The sequence below is a fragment of the Vipera berus genome (genome assembly GCF_964194415.1).
Source record: "Vipera berus genome assembly, chromosome: 1".
NCBI lineage: Eukaryota > Metazoa > Chordata > Lepidosauria > Squamata > Viperidae > Vipera > Vipera berus.
The window spans coordinates 6707301-6727380 of NC_138202.1; positions in this window are offsets into that span (position 1 = coordinate 6707301).

The following is a 20080-nucleotide window of genomic DNA, read 5'->3' on the forward strand; positions in this document are numbered from 1 at the left end:
AATAATAATAATAATAATAATAATAATAATAATAATAATAATAGTAGTAGTAAAGTAATAGTAATAGTAATAGTAAAGTTGGAAGGGACCTTGGAGGTCATCTAGTCCAACCCCCTGCTCAGGCAGGAAACCCTAAACAATTTCAGACAAATGGCTGTCCAGTCTCTTCTTAAAAAAGTCTTTCCTCTGAACACTGACAGGAGCTCTTGCCGAACCAAACAGGTAGACTGCTACTGCCCAGGGAGCACGCCTTGCACGCTTGGGTCTGCAAGCTAGAAAGAGGCCTTGAGTGTAAATTCCCAGGCGTCTACATGTTTTTGCTTAGTTTTATTGAACCCGTGGAAATCAACAGCATCACCATGGCAATGAATTCCTCATGGGAATTAGAGAGCGGTATGCAGAGGAGGATTTACTTGGGAAATTCAGGTATCTTCAACAATTCTTACACACACACACACACACACAAACACGATGTCTGTTCACTCTCCCAATTGTTTGCAGTTTTCCTCTGCCATTTGAAACTCTACCCTCCAGACAAGAGAAGAATCTTTCTTTGTGCTCGTGTTTTGCAAGCTTGGCAACTTTAAGATGGGTGGACTTCAACTCCCAGAATTCTCCAGCCAGCCATGCTGGCTGGGGAATTCTGGGAGTTGAAATCCACACAATTTAAAATCCACACAATTTAAAGTTGTCCAAGTTGAAAAATGCTGCTCTATAGTCCACTAACAAATACACTGGTGGTCCTCAATTTACAACCACAACCGAGCCATCATTTCTGTTGCTAAGCAGTTGTTAAGTGAGTTGCACATCATTTTATGATCTTTTTTTGCCACAGTTGTTCGGTGAATCGTTGCAGTTTTTAAGTGAATCACGCGGTCATCACGCGAATCCGGCTTCCCCCATTGACTTTGGGGGAGGCTGGCTGGTGTTCACGTGCCCCCCAGGACAGAGCAACTGTGATAAATACAACCCGACAAATGGTTGTAAGTCAAGGATTGCCTTGTACTCACTTTCCGTCATCTGCATCTCCTACATACTTGGGGAAGGTGAGAAGCCCAACACATGCGGAGGGCTCCAGGTTGCAGAAAGCAACTACACACACACACACATACACACACAGCTAGAGACCCCAGTCCTTAAGAGGGAACCCAACACGTTGACTTTACTCCTGTTTTACAACCAAGACAGTTTTACCCCTCCGTCAATCCAGCTGCTGGTATCCAGAATCCTTGATTCACCCAATTCAATCCATTTTCCTTCCTTTTCTTTCTCTCTCTTTCTCTTCCTTCCTCCCTTTCTATTTTTTTCTCTTTCTCTCCCTTGCTGCCTTCCTCCCTCCCTCCTTCTCTCTCTCTTTCCTTCTGTTTCTCCCTTCCTTCTTTCCTCCCTCCTTCCCTCCTTCCCCTCTCTTTCCTTCTCTCTCCCTTCCTTCTTTCCTCTCTCTTTTTTCTTTCTTTCTCTTTCTTTCTTTTTTCCTTTCTTTATCTTTCTCCCTCCCTCCTTTCTCTCTTTCTCCCTTTCTCTCTGTCTCTCTCTTGTTCTCCCTCCCTCCCTCTCTCCCTCCTTTTCCTAAAGGAAGAATCATGCTAGAAAAAACTGAAGACAACCAAAAGGCTTTTTTCGCCTCTTCAATTCATAAGAAAACCACCCTTTGTATCCGAGAGGGGGGGAGGGGGAGGAGAGACCTCATATGTTTGGAAATTGGCAAAATGCAAAGCAGAGGTTGTCATTCGTTCTGATCTGGAAGAAGCTGTTTGCCGTTTTGACACACACACACACACACACACACACACTGCAAACAGGCCCTGCCCAGCATCACTCAACATCGGCTGCTAACCTCCTCAAACATCTGGAAAACATCCCTGTGTGGTTGGCCAACGTCTCCCCAGCTGCTCTTCTCTGCAGCCTAACCAACAATGGCTTGACTGACAGCTGGGAACTTGATGGGACACCCGAGAGCTCGATTGACACGCCCTTACTGAAACGGGTGGGGGGAAAGGGAGAAATCTACAAGATGCCAACCCACATCTGGGCTACAATTGTGGCAATCCACGCGGCACACCACCATCTCTCTTAAAGAGGGCGACGATGGGCGTTTTCTCAATCTGAGCCATAGACGAAATAAAAATAAAGACCACGTCCCTTTTCGCCCGGCTATTTTTTTTTAACGCCTCTGCAAAGCCCCCACACACACGTGTCTCTCCCCGCTTGCAATTCAAAGGTAGACTGCCTCCAGACAAGGAGAACCAAGGGCACACGCAATTCCCCCCCTGCACGGGTTTAATAATAAACCTTTATTGTCAAAAGTACAACACGTGTACATTGAGATTAGCTGAGCCTCCCCCTGTGCTCTCTCTCCCCCCAACACACAGTGACAACAAACCCTCCATCCCACCACACCGTGTGAACCAACTACACCACACACCGGCCTCCCAAGTCAATTCTGCATAAGATTATGTCCCATTTAAAAGCCTAACAGCCCACGGATAAAAGCTATTTTTCAGCCTGTTGGTACGGCTGGCTATATTCCTGTATCTCCTACCGGATGGGAGGAGAGTAAAGAGATACCGTCCAGGGTGTGAGTCATCCCTGAGAATCTTCCTCACTCTTCCAAGGCAGCGGGTCCTGGCGAGGTCATCCAGCGGGGTCAGGGGACAGCCCACAATGTATGTTCACACGTTAAACAAGCGCGAGCCGCTTTTAAGCTTTAGGAAAACCCCGAAAATAACGACCACTTGGAAATTGAACCATCGGAGATCGTTAAAAAGAAAAAGGGAAAAACCCAAAAACTTCCTGCAGGGGAGCCCAGACCTCCAAGAGGTCGGCTCGAGGCGTCCGTTCTCCGTTGCCAAACTTTGTCCCCGCAGCCCGACACGTGTACGAGGCACCCGACCCACAGGCTCCGATTTACTTACGCTGGTTCCCCGCGAAGCCTCCTCCTGCCTGGAGGACCAGGGAGATACCAGGCGGCCGCTGGCTGGCGAGTGATAAATCCATGGGAGTGTGAGAATAAACACCCGCAAAACACGCAAAGGCTTTTTTTTTGGGGGGGGGGGGGTTTCCTCTAGAGCCTCGTAGTCCCGCTTGGAAGCCCGGCTCCGGCGTTTGAAACGGCTCGCTTGGCTCGGCTCAGTGGCCGCTGCAAAAGACCCGAGTCGGGAGGGTAACCGATTCACACGACCCCCCCCCCAGAAAGGCGTCCCGCGGAGAGACACCCCCCCCCGCACCCACGATGAACCGGCCAGGGGCCAGAGAAGAAAGCCGGAGGCAAATGTTGGGGTGGCAGAAATCCTAATTTTGGGGGTGGGGGGGGGCAAAAAAGAGGAACAAAGCCGAGACCACCCCCCCCCCCACTTCCCCGTCTTCGAGAAGCCCCCCCCCCCGCGCCGGAGCGAGCGAGAAGCCACGCAGAAGGAACAAAGGAGATGCCGCTTCTCCACGCCGGGGGTGGGGAAAAAAAAACCCCGCTCCGATCCTGAGTTTTTTTCCTCGCCTCCTGCTTCGTTTCCCCCCTCCTCCCGCTTCCCCCCCCCCCCGCTGACAATCTGGCCACCCCCTCCTTAGTTTGAGGCCGCGCCCCCTCCTCACGAGGGGGGGGGCGTCTTTCAGAACAAACCGCTGAAAGAAAAGAGTAAAGGAGGGGGGAGATTGGGAGGGGGGGGGAGATTCAGGGAGGGAGATTGGACGGGGGGGGGGAAAGAGCGATTGGGAAAAAAAATCCTCCTCTGTATTTTGCCTCCCCCCCCCCCCCAACAGACGGAGTTGTAGCTTTGGATGCTGAAATACACAGAGACACACAAACGTACACTATGCATCTACTGTATATCTATATTCCTATATCTATATTCACATACAGAAAGGGAGATATACATATATACATATATATGCACCCCTATGCATTATAATGTATTTATAACAGAAATTATAAATTATATATAGTATATAATATATATATATATATACACACATACACACCTATAGATATATGCATGCACAGTAACATATACAAAAACACATATACATATACATACAAATATGTGTGTGTGTATGTGTGTATATATTGTGTATGTATACATATATGTGTAAATATATATATACACATAGAAACATATATACACATACACATCTATAGATATATGCATGCACAGTAACATATATACAAAAACACACATGCATATACATACAAATATGTGTGTGTATAATGTGTGTATATATATTGTGTATGTATACATATGTGTAAATATATATATATATATATATATATATATATATATATATATATATATATATATATATATATATATATATATATATATATATATACACACACACACACACACATATATATATATACATATATATATATACACACATAGAAACATATATACATACACATCTATAGATATATGCATGCACAGTAACATATATATACAAAAACACATGCATATACATACAAATAGTGTGTATATATGTGTGTATATATAGTGTATGTATACATATGTGTAAATATATACACATAGAAACACACACACACACATATACACACACATATACAGGTGTATATATGTTTCTATGTGTATATATTTACACACACATACATATATCACCCTTACCCACAGCCCAGTCGATGCTCTGGTGGAGGCCTGGGAAACGGCTGCCACCAGGGCACTCGACGGCGTTGTACCCATGCGACCTCTGACCCGGCGCAGATCCCGTTGGGCCCCATGGTTCTCTGTGGAGCTCCGGGAGATGAAGCGTCGGAGACGAGGTCTAGAGAGCGGTTGGAGATCCAGCCGATCCGAATCCGACCGATTGCAGTTAAGAACCTTTATAAGGTCTTATCTTGCGGCGATAAGGACGGCGAAGTCTAACTACTTTGCCGCCCTTATCGCGTCCGCAGATAATCGCCCGGCTGCCCTGTTTAGGGTGACTCGCTCCCTCCTTAACCAGGAGGTGAGAGAGGATCCCTTGCAGGGACGAGCCGAGGAGTTTAGTCATCATCTGGCGGACAAAATCGCTCGGATCCGGACCGGCCTGGACTCTGACTGGGCAGAGTCTGATATGGAGGAATCAGGCGGTCTTGAGCACGTTATCTGGACTGAGTTCGACCCTGTTTCCCCTGATGATGTGGACAGGATCATGGGGAGACTGAGCACCACCACCTGGTTGTTGGATCCGTGCCCCTCCTGGCTAGCTTATGCGGCTCGGGAGGGAACACGAGGCTGGTTCCATGCAGTAATAACTGCTTCTCTGAAGGAGGGTGTCTTCCCTGCCGCCTTGAAGGAGGCGGTGGTGAGACCCCTTCTCAAGAAGCGTGCTTTGGACCTGGCTGCTTTAGACAACTACCGTCCAGTCTCCAACCTTCGCTTTCTGGCGAAGGTTGTTGAGAGTGTGGTGGCGCATCAGCTCCCTCTGTTCCTGGAGGAAACTGATTATCTGGACCCGTACCAATCGGTTTTCAGGCCCGGACACAGCACGGAGACGGCATTGGTCGCGCTGGTGAATGATCTCTGGAGGGCAAGGGACAGGGGTTGCTCCTCTGTCCTGGTCCTATTAGATCTCTCAGCGGCTTTCGATACCATCGACCATGGTATCCTGCTGCGGCGTCTCAGGGGGTTGGGAGTGGGAGGCACCGTTTTACGGTGGTTCTCCTCCTACCTCCAGGGCCGCTCGCAGTCGGTGTTGACGGGAGGGCAGAGATCCGCCCCGAGGCCTCTCATTTGTGGAGTCCCTCAGGGGTCGGTTCTCTCGCCTCTCCTGTTCAACATCTATATGAAGCCGCTGGGCGAGATCATTCGTGGCTTCGGGGTGGGGTATCACCAGTACGCTGATGATACCCAACTTTTTCTTTCCACCCCGAACCAACCCAGCGATGCCCTCTCTGTGATGTCCCGGTGCCTGGAGGCGGTTCAGGTCTGGATGGGGAGAAACAGGCTTCGTCTCAATCCCGCCAAGACTGAGTGGCTGTGCATATCGGCATCTCGGGTTAACCAAGTTATTCCACCTCTAACGATGGGGGGTGAGGTGTTACCCCCCGTTGATAGGGCTCGCAACTTGGGCGTCCTCCTGGACTCACGGCTCAATTTTGAAGATCACATAGGAGCCGTGACCAGGGGGGCTTTTGCACAGGTTCGCCTGGTGCGCCAGTTGCGTCCCTATCTGGACCGAGACGCCCTACGCACAGTTACTCATGCGCTTGTGACCTCCCGTTTGGACTACTGTAACGCTCTCTACATGGGGCTGCCCTTGAAGACCACTCGGAGGCTTCAACTGGTGCAGAATGCGGCCGCGCGAGTTGTAATTGGGGTCTCCCGATACTCCCATGTAACACCTCTACTCCGCGAGCTGCATTGGCTTCCGGTTGCCCTCCGGGTGAAATTCAAGGTGCTGGTTATCACCTATAAAGCCCTACATGGCCTGGGTCCGGGGTATTTGAGGGAACACCTGCTGCCGTCATCAAACGCCCTTCGCCCAGTGCGCTCCCACAGGGAGGGTCTGCTCAGGGTCCCGCCGGTAAGAGATTGCCGGCGGGTGACACCCAGGGATAGGGCCTTCTCAGTGGGGGCGCCTGCCCTCTGGAACCAGCTGCCGGTGGAGCTGAGGACTGCTCCCGACCTCCGATCATTCCGCCGGGGCCTGAAGACCTGGCTCTTCGAGCTCTCGGGCCCAGACTGAGGAGAAATTTTAATTTGGGGTTCTTTTTAATCGACTACAGGGTCAATTTAATATTTTTTAATTTGGTTCTTAATTTTTGTATTTTGGATTTTTAATTCCCTGTAAACCGCCCTGAGTCCTCAGGGAATAGGGCGGTATATAAATATAACTAAATAAATAAATAAAATAAATATATGTATACACATATACATACACACAAAATTATATGCATTGTTTTATTTATTTATATTTCCTATTTCTTAACCCCACACCTTCCTCAGAGTGGGGCTCTGGGCCGTGTGCAATTCAATCAATATATAAGCAACATATTTTATATTATATGTTATATGTGACTTTTTTATATACGTATAAGGTAAAGGTAAAGGTTCCCCAGCACATGCGTGCTAGTCGTTTCCGACTCTAGGGGCTGGTGCTCATCTCTTTCAAAGCCAAAGAGTCAGCGCTTGTCTGAGGACATCTTCCGTGGTCATGTGGCATGACTAGATGCCAAAGGCGCACAGAACGCTGTTACCTTCCCACCGAAGTGGTCCCTATTTTTCTACTTGCATTTTTACGTGCTTTCGAACTGCTAGGTTGGCAGAAGCTGGGACGAGTAACAGGCGCTCACTCTGTTACGCGGCGGCACTCGGGATTTGACCCGCCAAACTGCCGACCTTCTGATTGACAAGCTCAGCGTCCTAACCCACTGAGCCACCGTGTCCCATATACGTATACAAACATATAAAAAAAATCTCCATTTTTGACCCTATAATCCCTTAATTTGGGGTAGAGTTGGGATGTCTCTATATATACACAAACAGGTATATGTGTGTATATGTACATATCTATATGTATATCTATATTATACACACACACAAACATTCACACACACACATACACACAATCAAAGGGAGAGAACTACAGTACGCAGAGGCAAAGGTTCCTGCTTTTCCAACAAGCCAAACGTGGATTTTAAAAAGCCCTTTAAACCTGGTTTTATTTTTCACTAACATCGCCAGCGTGCGCCTTAAGAGAACACTTAACATTCGCTTTGATGTTGGCTTTTTCCCCCCTCAGGGCATCAGAATTCGTGGCTGGGCCAAGGGGTTGTGACACCAACACCACCCCGCATTTTGAGGGCTGCACAAAAGGCAGGTTGGAAGGGGGCGACCCGGCGAGGTGCCCCCCTCCACCATCCACGCCTCCCTCTTCCCTGGTGTTTCAAAGAGGCTTGTGAGAACGAATGAAGGGGGGGGGGGTGAGGGGGTTTTCAAATCAACAAGTGAAAAGGCTGAATCGCTCCATCATTTTGGTAGAGAGAAGACGAGCCAGACGCACTTTAACCCACCTCGGAATTCAGACCTTTCATTTTTGGAAACTCCAGAGAACCCCAAATTCCCCCCCCCCAGAGAGAGAGAAGGGGAGAGAGAGAGAAAGAGAAGAGGGGAGAGAGACACAGAGAGACAGAGAAAAAAAGAGAGTGAGAAAGGAGAGAGAGAGAAGGGGAGACACAGAGAGAGAGAGAGAGACAGAGAGAGAGAGAGAAGGGGAGAGAGAGAGAGAGGAGAGACAGAGAGAGAAGGGGAGAGAGAGAGAAAGAGAGAGACAGAAGAGGGGAGAGACATAGAAAAAGAAAGTGAGAAAGGAAGAGAAGGGGAGAGAGAGAAGGGGAGACAGAGGCACAGAGAGAGAGAGAGAAGGGGAGAGAGACACAGAGAGAGAGAGAAGGGGAAAGAGAGAGAGAGAGAAGGAGAGAGAGAGAAGGGGAGAAACACACACTGAGAGACAGAGAGGAGAGAGAAAAGGGGAGAAGAGAGGGAGAGAGAGAGAGAGAGAGAGAGAGAGAGGAGAGAGAGAGAGAGAGAGAGAGAGAGAGGGGAGGGAGGAGAGAGAGAGAGAGAGAGAGAGAGAGTCCAAAGATTAATTTATACACAACCCAAGGAAATCACCCTGGAGGCTGGTAGGAATTTAAGATTCCCAATAAAGTGCTGTTTAAACACCAGGGCGAATGGATGGGTGGCAAAATAATTCGGGGACCCCCTCTCTCTCCTCCCCATCACTTTTTCACCTTCTGCTTTAAGCCCAGGTATTTCCAAGACAGGGGAAAAAAGGAAAAATAAACAAAAGGTAAAAATGTCAGAAATATGTATTTTTTTTCAAATGTCAGAAATTGTTCCAGCTTAGATCTTTGAGTCTGAAAGTGAGCTTTCTTAGCTGTCCCAGATCGACACACACACACACACACACACAGAGAGAGAGAGAGAGAGAGAGAGAGAGAGAGAGAGAGAGAGAGAGAGAGAGAGAGAGAGAGAGAGAGAGACGCGCACACAACCTGAGCCATCCACATTAAGAGGCAAAGATGCGGATGCTGCATTTGACCGGGGCTGAAAAGAAGGGCGAGCGCTAAATGAACACAACTCCTTCTCGAACAAGCTGCAAAACGTTCATCCGGACGGATTTAATTGCTCGTTTCTTCTATATATATATATAAAAAAAAAGCAAGAAGGAAGTCATAGCAGAACTCGCCGGATGAATCAAAGCGCAAATGGATCAACGAAAAGCCGTCCATCCTTCCTGAGTGGCAACGGGAAAGGGAAGAAAAAATAATAAAAAAATTAACGGGCTTCTAACGCCCTCTTGGGAATAAAGCAATGACTACATTTCCAGTATTTATTTATTTATTTATTTATTTATTTTAAAAAAATGATAATAATTTAAAATTTCAATCAAAGACAAGCCCTAGGGTCCACGAGAAGTCTCCGAGGCAGAAATATTGACTTGTTCCCCCCCCCCCCCATCTGCTTCTGGATTTCCGCGAAAAGCTGAAGCCAGTCGCGGGCTTTGGAGCAGATCAGAAGGAAGCTGGTGGGAAACACAGATCGCTGGAATTAAAAAAAGAGAGAGAGAAAGAGAGAGAGAGAGAGAGAGAGAGAGAGAGAGAGAGAGAGAGAGAGAGAGAGAGAGAGAGAGAGAGAGAGAAGAGAGAGAGAGAGAAAGAGAGAGAGAGAGAGAGAGAGAGAGAGAGAGAGAGAGAGAGAGAGAGAGAGAGAGAGAGAGAGAGAGAGAGAGAAAGAGAGAGAGAGAGAGAGAGAGAGAGAGAGAAAGACAGACAACCAGCCACGCCACTGGACGGATGCCAACTTTGACGCGACTCAAAAGGCCGAGCAAGAAAAAAAAGGATGGTGGATTCGACCTTTTATTGAGCGGGGGGGGGGGGGTAGCCCTTTCAAAAGAAAATAAAACCCAAACCAGCAGCAGCGTTTGGAGCGTGTGGGGGGGGGGCAAAATAGAAGAGTTTGCAAAAGGAGATCTTCGCGATTTCAGCAAAAAAATAATAAAAATTGAGTTTAGCCAAGCGCGAAATTTACACCTCCCCCGGCTCGCTGCTCTTGGGTGAAATCCCCTGGGTTGGTCGCCAAGGCCGCTGGGGATGATGGGGGCTGTGTTTCCACCGGGGGAGCCATGTGCCAGGTTTTTTTTGGCGGGGGTGGGGGTGGGGGGGGGAGAAAGGGGTGGCAGAAGGGGAAACAGCTGAGACAGAGGCAGGAATTCCTGTGTTGTTGTAACTTTTGTGGTGAGGACACCCCGCACTGTTGCAGCCCCCGCACCAGACCAGATTCTCTCTCTCTCTCTCTCTCTCTCTCTCTCTCTCTCTCCCTCCCTCTCTCTCTCTCTCTCTCTCTCTCTCTCTCTCTCTCTCTCTCTCTCTCTCTCTCTCTCTCTCACACACACACACACACACACACACATCTTTGGAGAAGATCTGGAAAGAATGGAATAGAATAGAACAGAATTACAGAATAGAATATGGAATAGAATGTAGAAAAGAATAGAATTATGGAACAGAATAATATAGAAATAGAATAGAATTACAGAATAGAATATGGAATAGAATGTAGAAAAGAATAGAATTATAGAATAGAATAGAATAATATAAATTAGAATAGAATAGAATAGAATAGTATTAGAAGAATGGAATGGAAGAATAGAATAGAATAGAATAGAATAGAATAGAATAGAATAGAATAGAATAGAATAGAATAGAATAGAATAGAATAGAATAGAATAGAATATGGAATGGGGAATTAATAGAATAGAATAGAATAGAATAGAATAGAATAGAATATTCTTTATTTGTCTCCGGTGCGTAATGTCAAAGAACGCCAAGCACCCCGCCAAAAACCGCCAAAAAAACACACAAAAAAACCATACTCGAGATGTGTCCGCGGAAGCAAGGAGGAAAAAAGTGAAATGTATTCCCTCCGCCCCCCCCCAAAGCCTTTATTACAAAAGCATCCAAGGCTACGAAAGGGAGGAGGAGGAGGAGGAGGAGGTGGGAGAGATGATTTTTTTTAAAAAAGCCTTGCCCTCCGCTAGCACGCTTGCCAAGGGACAAGACTTTAAAAGAAAAATTAATCACAGGAGTGGGGGCGAGGGGAAGGCGGGGAGCGTGCGGGGGAGCGTCCACTTCGGTGTGCAAAGTGGCTTTCCCCCCCCCCCCACAAACACACCCCGGGCGACCGAGAGGGTGTGGAATCACAGGAGACCTGAGGAATTATTTGGGGACCGGGGGGGGGGCGCAGAAAGAGGCCGCCGAGGAAAGCGAGAAACAGCTTCCAGCAGCCAAGACCAGCTTCTTCTTACCGAACAAGGAAATGGGCCCAGGGAATGAAGAGAGAGAGAGAAAAAGAAAGAAGAGAGAGAGAGAGAGAGAGAGAGAGAGAGAGAGAGAGAGAGAGAGAGAGAGAGAGAGAGAGAGAGAGAGAGAGAGAGAGAGAGAGAGAGAGAGAGACGCTTGCAATGTTCCCCCCTCCCCTTTCACCAGCAGGGCTTTGCAAACAGTGCTGGGAAAGGGCTTGGGGAGGGGGCTGGATTTTTTGGCAGAGGAGGGGGGGCAGGCTGTGAAAAGGGGAGAGAAGAACGGGAGGGGGGGGGGTTTACCGAAAATTCAAAGGGGAAGGAAGAGGGTGAATGACACATCCATTAGCAAGAACCTCCCCCCCCCTTTCTGGGGTTCACTGGGGACCTACCCTCTCCCCTCCGCCTTCCCCCGCCCGTAAAAACACTAGCGCCGATTTTTCTCCGCACCAGGGAAAGTTTCAAAATACTTGCAAGAGGAAAGAAATAGAAGAGAAACGGCAGACGAGGAGGAGATATCCCGGCTTGGGATTATCCGGGGGGGGGGGTCCCACCTAGGAAAAGAAAAGGAAACCCATTCTCCACTCCCCGAGGACACCATTTTCAACCTGGGTAGCCCCACGGGGGACGCGGGATGGCAGCTCGGGAGACGGCTCCCACCCCACCCCCTTTGGCCGGCTGTGGAACATGGGAGTTGCAACTCCCCATAACCAGAAGGGTGCGGAGGGCAGAGAGACAGTTGCATGGGTTTTCGCTAAGAGAGGGTGTGGGGGTTTTTTTGGGTGGGGGGCGTGTGGGCTGCGTCTCCTCCAGCTCCGAGGGTCCAGATGGGATGCACAGCTGTTCCCCAACCGCCCCCTCCCCTTCTCCTAGAGGATGTGTTGTATCTCTCCACTCCACTCCTTCCCCCCCCCCGCCACTTCCCCTTCAGCTAACCCATTGCAGACAAACTAATAGAATAAATCTAGCAGGTTGAAATGCCCCCCCCTTTTTAAAAAAAATATACGGTATACCTCGCCAGGCATCCAGGCGTGTGTGTGTGTGTGTGTGTGTTTGGGGTTAGGGTTGGGTATCCAATTTATGCAATCTTTCCCAGGGAGGCAAATCCTCGCAAGTTGCCAGCTCCATCCCTCCTCCAGATGTTTCACTGCACCCCCAGATTTTTAGAGCGCCCCCCCCAAGTCCCAGGCAGACAGAGGACCAGGGCAACCAGTCCGTTCTCGCCCTCGCCTTGCTCCACCAACTCCTCCCCAACTCCGGAGGCGCCCATGCCGCCCGTCTCTTCCTACCCAGCTCCCACCCACAACACATTCGCGCCCCCCCCCGGTTGCAACTGCAAAAAGATCGCGCCCCCCCCCCCAACGACCAGCCGCGAAAAGCAAGAATGTGGCCAAGCTGCGGCCGACTCCGGTTGCTCCGACGAGAATCCCCCCCCCCCCACAATACAAATCCAGCGTTGCAACCTGCCTCTCCCTCCATCCAAGCTGTTTCAGGTTGCAACCGCGGCGCCTCTTCGGCGAGACCCCGAAAACGCCCCCTGCCCCCTCCCCGGAGCATGCATACATGCACGCATGCATGCACGGATGCATGCATCCTCCCGGCGGCCGCCCCCCCCCCCTCTCCACGCTGAACCCCGAAAAAGAGGTGCCTGGAAACCCCACCCCCTACCCTTACCAAGGCAATGCAATTTAAAAAAAAGCGAGCAGGGGCGAGGAGGGGGCAAGCAGGTGGGAAGAGCTTCGAAACCCCCACCCCCAAACACAAAAACCACCAGTTTCCCCCCCCCTCCCCCTCGCCATCATCCTCATCACACACAGTCGCTTCTCCTCTCCTCTCGGGCGACCCTTTTCGCCCCTCCCCATCGCAATGGAGCTTCCGACATAATGGGGGGGGGTGAGTGGAAAGGAAAAGCGAAGGAATTGTGGATCTGCTTTTTCCCCCCCCTCTCCTCTCCTCCATCCCGATCTCTGTGCGATCGCCGGCTTCGAACAGCGGTGGCTCTCCATCCTCTCCTCCCCTCCTTGGCCGGGGATGGGGGGGGTGGGCAAGGGACCCCCTCCTTGATTTCTTTTTTTTTCTTTCTTCCCCCCCCCTTTTTTTTTTTTTGCAAGCCTCCTCCCGCCCCGGAAGCCTCCTCGCCTTACCTGCTCCGCCGCTTGCGCCGCCCCGGCTCTCTCACATCCTCGGCCGGGTTGGAGAAGGTGCATTGAAAGCCCCGATCCGTGCGCCGCCTGCCTTTTTTCGGGGCAGCCCCCCCCCCGCGGACCGACGCGGGGCTCCCCTCCCAGCCCGAAAAGGATGCCGTGCACGGCGGAGGCGGGAGGGGCGGGGGAGACTGCGGCTCGCGCTCCCGCCCGGGCCGAGCAGCTGCTACCCTCGCAGGTGATGTCATTCCCCGAGCCTCCGACGGCTGACGTCACCCGGGAGGCGTGGCCCGCCAGCTGCCGCCCCCCCCCCTCTCCTTTCCTCTCCTCCCCTCCCCTCCTCTTCCTTGGCTGGCGCGCGCGCGCACGCACACAAAAGGCGGCGAGAGCCCGCCAAAGGAAGGCGGTGACGTCACCGCCCCCGGGCTGGGCGCGTGGTGGGGAGGCGGTGGGGAAGGTGGGGAAAAGAACAAAAAAAAAAGAAAAGGAAAGCAAAGGACGAAGCAGCTGGGAGGGCGGCGCGGCGCCAGCCAATCGGGAGAGAGGAAGGTGTGAAAATGCAAACGAAGGGGGCGGGGACGGCAGGGCGAGGCTCGAGGCGCCGCCGCACGTGGGGGCCCGCGCGGGCTTCGAATGTCGTCGGCGAGGCGCGTGGGAAGGGCGGTCGTCGTCAGCGGGGGGGGGGCGGGGGAGAGAGAAACCGAGTTTGTGCTGGGTCGAAGGGTGGGTGGGTGGGTGGGGGAGCTTAAATTTTTATTTATTTTTATTTTAATCCCATATATATATGTTTTCTGAGGTTTTTGCGGGCGTTTGTATGTGGATCTTTGGTTATTCGGGTTTTTCCCTGCATAGAACTAAAGGTGTAGGCGCCTTTAGTTCTACGCGGGGAAAAACCCGAATATATATATATATATATATATATATAGGGACGCGGTGGCTCAGTGGGTTAGGACGCTGAGCTTGTCGATCGGAAGGTCGGCAGTTTGGCGGGTCGAATCCCGAGTGCCGCGTAGCAGAGTGAGCGCCTGTTACTCGTCCCAGCTTCTGCCCACCTAGCAGTTCGAAAGCATGTAAAAATGCAAGTAGAAAAATAGGGACCACTACGGTGGGAAGGTAACAGCGTTCCGTGCGCCTTTGGCGTCTAGTCATGCCGGCCACATGACCACGGAGATGTCCTCGGACAAGCGCTGGCTCTTCGGCTATGAAACGGAGATGAGCACCGGCCCCTAGAGTCGGAAACGACTAGCACACATGTGCGGGGGAACCTTTACCTTTACTTTATATATATATATATATATATATATATATATATATATATATATATATATATATATATATATATATATATATATATATATATATATATATATATATATATATATATATATATATATATATATATATATATATATATATATATATATATATATATATATATATATATATATATATATATATATATATATATATATATATATATATATATATATATATATATATATATATATATATATATATATATATATATATATATATATATATATATATATTAATTCCATTTATATCCCGCCCTTCTCCAAAGACTCAGGGCGGTTTACAAGCTTAGCAATAGCCTTCATTCTATGTATATGCCTGCTTATTAGGGCTTTCCCCCCCCCAAGCTGCATTATTACAAAGTCAGCTTATTGCCCCCAACAATCTGGGTCCTCATTTTACCTACCTCGGAAGGATGAAAGGCTGAGTCAACCTTGAACCTGGTGGGACTCGAACCTGCACTAATTGCAGGCAGCTGATGTTACTTAAGGAGGTATTAGCCCGCTGCTCCACCAAGGCAGTGGTAAGCCAGGATAAAGGAGGGTTTGGGAGCTTTCTTAAGGCTGCAGTGGGAGTCTGATGGTTGTTGAAATTGGTACAGTTTGATTGATGTGTTCTGGGGCTGAAGCCAATCGCTGTGATTGGTTCCCCCCCCCCCGCTTTGTGTGAACGCTGATCACGGAGGCTATCATTGATGGCTTGTTGTGTAGAACCGGCCCCTTGTGGTTTGGAAAGCACAGGGATGGTGTGTGGTTGCGTTAAATCTGGCCGGTTGTGGTTTAATCCCGTCAAATACAGGTAATCCTCCATTTATGACCGCAGTTGAGCCGAAAAAGTTACGCTGCTAAGTGAGACATTTGTTGAGACATTTTATGACTTTTCTTGTCGCTTTTGTTAACTGAATTACCGCAGTTGTTAAACGAGTAACATGGTTGTTGAGTGGATCTGGTTTCCCCAGCGACTTTGCCTGTCGGCAGGTTGCAAAAGCGCATCACAGGACTCTGGGGCACTGCAACAGTCATCAATGTGAGTCAGTTGTCAAACATTCAGATATAAATCACTTGACCACGGAGATGTTGCAATGGTCATAAGTGTGAAAAGTGGTCATAAGCCACTTTTTTCAGTGCTGTTCTAACTTTGAACGCGGCCACATGACCACGGAGACGTCCTCGGACAAGCGCTGGCTCTTTGGCTTTGAAACGGAGATGAGCCGGAGACGACTAGCACGTCTCCTAGAGTTGGAGATGACTAGCACGCATGTGCGGGGGAACCTTTACCTTTACCTTTATATAATGGCTTAATCTGGTAGATACATAGTTGCAGAATGTACACCTGCAACCTAGGGAGTGAGCCAGATTAAGCCATGATTTGACGGGATCAAACCACAGCTGGCCAGATTTAATGCAACCACGCCCCACCCACGTGCTTTCCAAGCCACAAGGGGCGAGAGTATACCGTAAGCCATCAATCATAGCTACCTCGATCCTATTCATCCCACAAAGCTGGTGGACCCCTTACGGTGAGTTCATAAGGGCTGATAACCTTTTCTATAATGTGGAGCAGGGAAAATAATTTCCAAATCTGGGAATTGTAATGATCTAAGATTCTCTAGGACTCTTCCTTGAGGGAAGTGGGGGCCCCTAAGATGGATAGGACAAAATTAAACCATGAATGTTAGGCAGATCTTAAGGTAGACACTACAGATTTGATCTCGAGGTAGGGATTCAAGTGACAAGAAACAGGGTTATCTGTGTGTGTGTGTGTTTGTCCCCACAGGAAACTTTCTTCTAAGTAAGTCTTCATAGGTTGTCCTTGAATATTGCTGTGATTTTGAAGAGAATGCTGACATCCCTAAAAAAATTGCGTTATTAATCATTAAAAAAATAATGTTTGAAATATTTATATCCTGCCCTTCAATAGAAGGGCAGCTGAGAAATTGGAAGAAACAATTAACATGGATGCATGGTGAATGGGCTCCCTCGTTCTCTCTTGGTATTTTACTCAGGGGTAAATATTCAGAGTACTTATAAGGTTGTCAAGAAAGAGTGTGTGTAAAAAATGCATTGCAAGCCCTCTACTGTTTAAATGCACATTTATTAGATTTTTTTAAAAAATCCCACCATTATTATTGTATAATATAAGTAACTCAGGGGGAGATCGCTAATACTCCTTTCTCTTGTTTTCCCCACAACAATCCTGTGAGGTGGACAGGACTGAGAAAGAGGGACATGCGCAGAGTCACCTACCCCCAACTTTTGTCCTTGCGTCGGTGGGCATCATTTTTTGACTTACAACTGATTCCTTAATGACCGTTCGAACTTACGATAGGCCTCCCCTGGATGTATAACTCGGATATGAAGTTGCTTTCACTGTCATGTGCCTCTCCTTTTCATATGACTGCATTTTGCACACTCAGCAATGGGACCCGCCTTTATGACAATTTGCACAGACACATAACCACGGCTTAATGATGGTTTGTTGCTAGAAATGGTATTTGCTTGCTTTTCAGCAAAAAAAAATGCCCATTATGGACGATGGGTTTGCTTAACGACCCTGGTGATTCACTTAACAATGGTTGCAAAAAAAATGTTAAATTGTATTGGTCACATAATGATTCACTTTGGGATGGGATGGGATAGAATAAAATAGAATAGAATGGAATGGAATAGAATAGATATTGGAATGGAATGGAATAGAATAGAATAGAACATAGAATAGAATTGGAATAGAATGGAATGGAATAATAAAATTGGAAGGGATCTTGGAAGTAATCTAGTCCAACCCCCTGCTCAGGCAGGAAACCCTATACCATTTCAGACAAACAGCTGTCCAATCCCTTCTGCAATGGTCATAAGTGTGAAAAATGGTCATAGGTCACTTTTTTCAGTGCCCTTGTAACTTTAAGCAAATGATTGTTGGTCGAGGAATGGTGTGGATATAATTTACTTGGACTTCAGTAAGGCATTTGATAAAGTAGATCACAACCTACTACTTGATAAGATAGAAAAATGTGGGTTAGATAGCATCACCACCAGATGGATTTGTAACTGGCTGACAGGCCGTACTCCGCGTGTGGTCCTCAATGGAACCGCATCTACATGGAAGGAAGTGTGTAGTGGGGTGCCCCAGGGCTCTGTTCTGGGCCCAGTGCTCTTCAACATCTTCATCAACGATTTGGATGAGGGGATAGATGGGGAACTCATCAAATTTGCAGACGACACCAAGCTGGCAGGAATAGCCAATACTCCAGAAGACAGGCTTAAGATACAGGAGGATCTGGACAGACTCGAACACTGGGCGCTATTTAACAAAATGAAATTCAATGGTGAAAAAAGTAAGGTTCTGCATTTAGGCAGGAAAAATCAAATGCACAGGTATAGTATAGGTGGTACCTTGCTCGATAGTAGCAACTGTGAGAGGGATCTCGGAGTCCTAGTAGACAATCACTTCAATAGGAGCCAGCCGTGTGCTGCAGCTGCCAAAAAAGCCAACACAGTGCTGGGCTGCATTAACAGAGGGATAGAATCAAGATCACGAGGAGCATGGGTGATAACATTATGAAAGTGAAACCTTCTGTTTGTTTTCTCCCCACTCCGTAAACCATTTAATGTCCCCTGACCTGCGTCTCCTTCATGTCTTTTCTCCAAACCAGGAAGCCACGTTCAACAAAGAGGTGAACCAACCTGGAGCCTCTCCAGAGAAAATCGGATCAAGGTGGCCGAGGAGCTTAAATCCAAATTCAACACGAAGAGTGAGTTTACTGTAGGTGGCTTTGGCATATTTTAAATAGCATGAGTGAGTAAACATTTTGTAGGTAAGGGCTATAGTTGGCATTTTAGTAGCCAGAGGCAGTTTTGGAGAAAGAAAAAGAAAGGAAGAAAAGAAAGAAAAAAAGAAAGAAAAAGAAAGAAAAAGAGAAAGAAAGAGAGAGAGAGAGAGAAAGAAAGAAAGAAAGAAAGAAAGAAAGAAAGAAAGAAAGAAAAGGAAGAGGGAGGGAGGAAAAGAGGAAGGAAGGAAAAAAGGAAAGAAAGGGAGGGAGAGGAAGGAAGGAAAAGGAGGGAGGGAGAGAGGAAAAGAGGAAGGAAGGAAAGATAAAAGGAAAGAAAGGAGGGAGGGAAGAAGAAAGGAAAAGAAGGGAAAGAAAGAGGAAAAGGAGGAAGGAAGGAAGGAAAGGAAAAGAAAGAAAGGAAAGAGAAAAAGGGAGGGAGGGAGGAAAACAAGGAAAGAAAGGGAAAGAGGAGGAGGAGGAAGGAAGGAAGGAAAAGAGCATGAGAAAGAAAGAAGAAAGAAAACGGAAGGAATGGAAAGGAAGGAAGGGAGTGAGAAGAGAAAAAAAAGGAAAAAACAAAAAAACAAGGGAAGGAAGAAAAAAGAGGGAAGGAAGAAGAGAGGGAAAGAAAAAGAAGAGAGAGAAAAAGGAAAGGAACGCCAGGATGAGAACCGAATAGGGTGTGATTTAATTTATGCTGAAAGCTTAATTAAAACACAACTCATTAAATATGGTTAATTGTTCTTCCCCTGTCTATGTTAGTTTTAGTCACATTTCTGTTTGTAAATTGATGGCAATTTTTGGAAAGATTGATCGTGCCCTGCAGTTGTATTGGAGCTGCAACTTGGATACAGCTCGTCCGCAACTCACAACCATTCATTTACCCACTGTTTGAAGTTCACAGCCACACTGGGAAAAGTGACTTATGACCAGTCCTCACCTTTACGACCGTCACAGCAGCCTCACAGTCATGTGATCAGACTTGGGATGCCGGGCAACTGGTGTTGTGATTCAGGGTCAGCCTGTGGGTTCGGCAGTTGGGTCGGACGACTCAGAGGAGGAGGAGGAGGGGGGTGTTGAAGAGCTTGCTGAGGGGGTTGGACAGCTTGATGAGAGCCCCCAGCCAGGCCCCTCTCATCTGGTCACGATGGAGACCCAGCTGTGTGAGCCTGACAGCGTGGATGAAGATGACCCACAGCTGGCCCTGTTCAAGGACGCCCGATGCAGGAGGCAGTCAATCAGGAGTAAACAGGAAGGCAATGGGGCTCCTCGGAAGGAGGCAGAGAGAAGCCACGCCCTGAACTGTATTTAAGGGGGAATGCGTGGGAGGGCTGGTTTGCTGAAGGCAACCGCTTGAAAAGCTCCTGTTTCTTGGTTCGTGTCTTGTTCTATTTGTTTTTGTAGCAATAAATTTGACAGGTGTAATTCCAGCCTCTTGCCTTCTTGAAAAAGGGGTTGTCCCTGCCTTTTCTGCAGGGCCGGTAGCAGGCTGGTACAGAACAACTGGCATGTATGTATGCAGCCTGTTGCAGCCTCCTGCGATCACGTGATCTCCATCTGT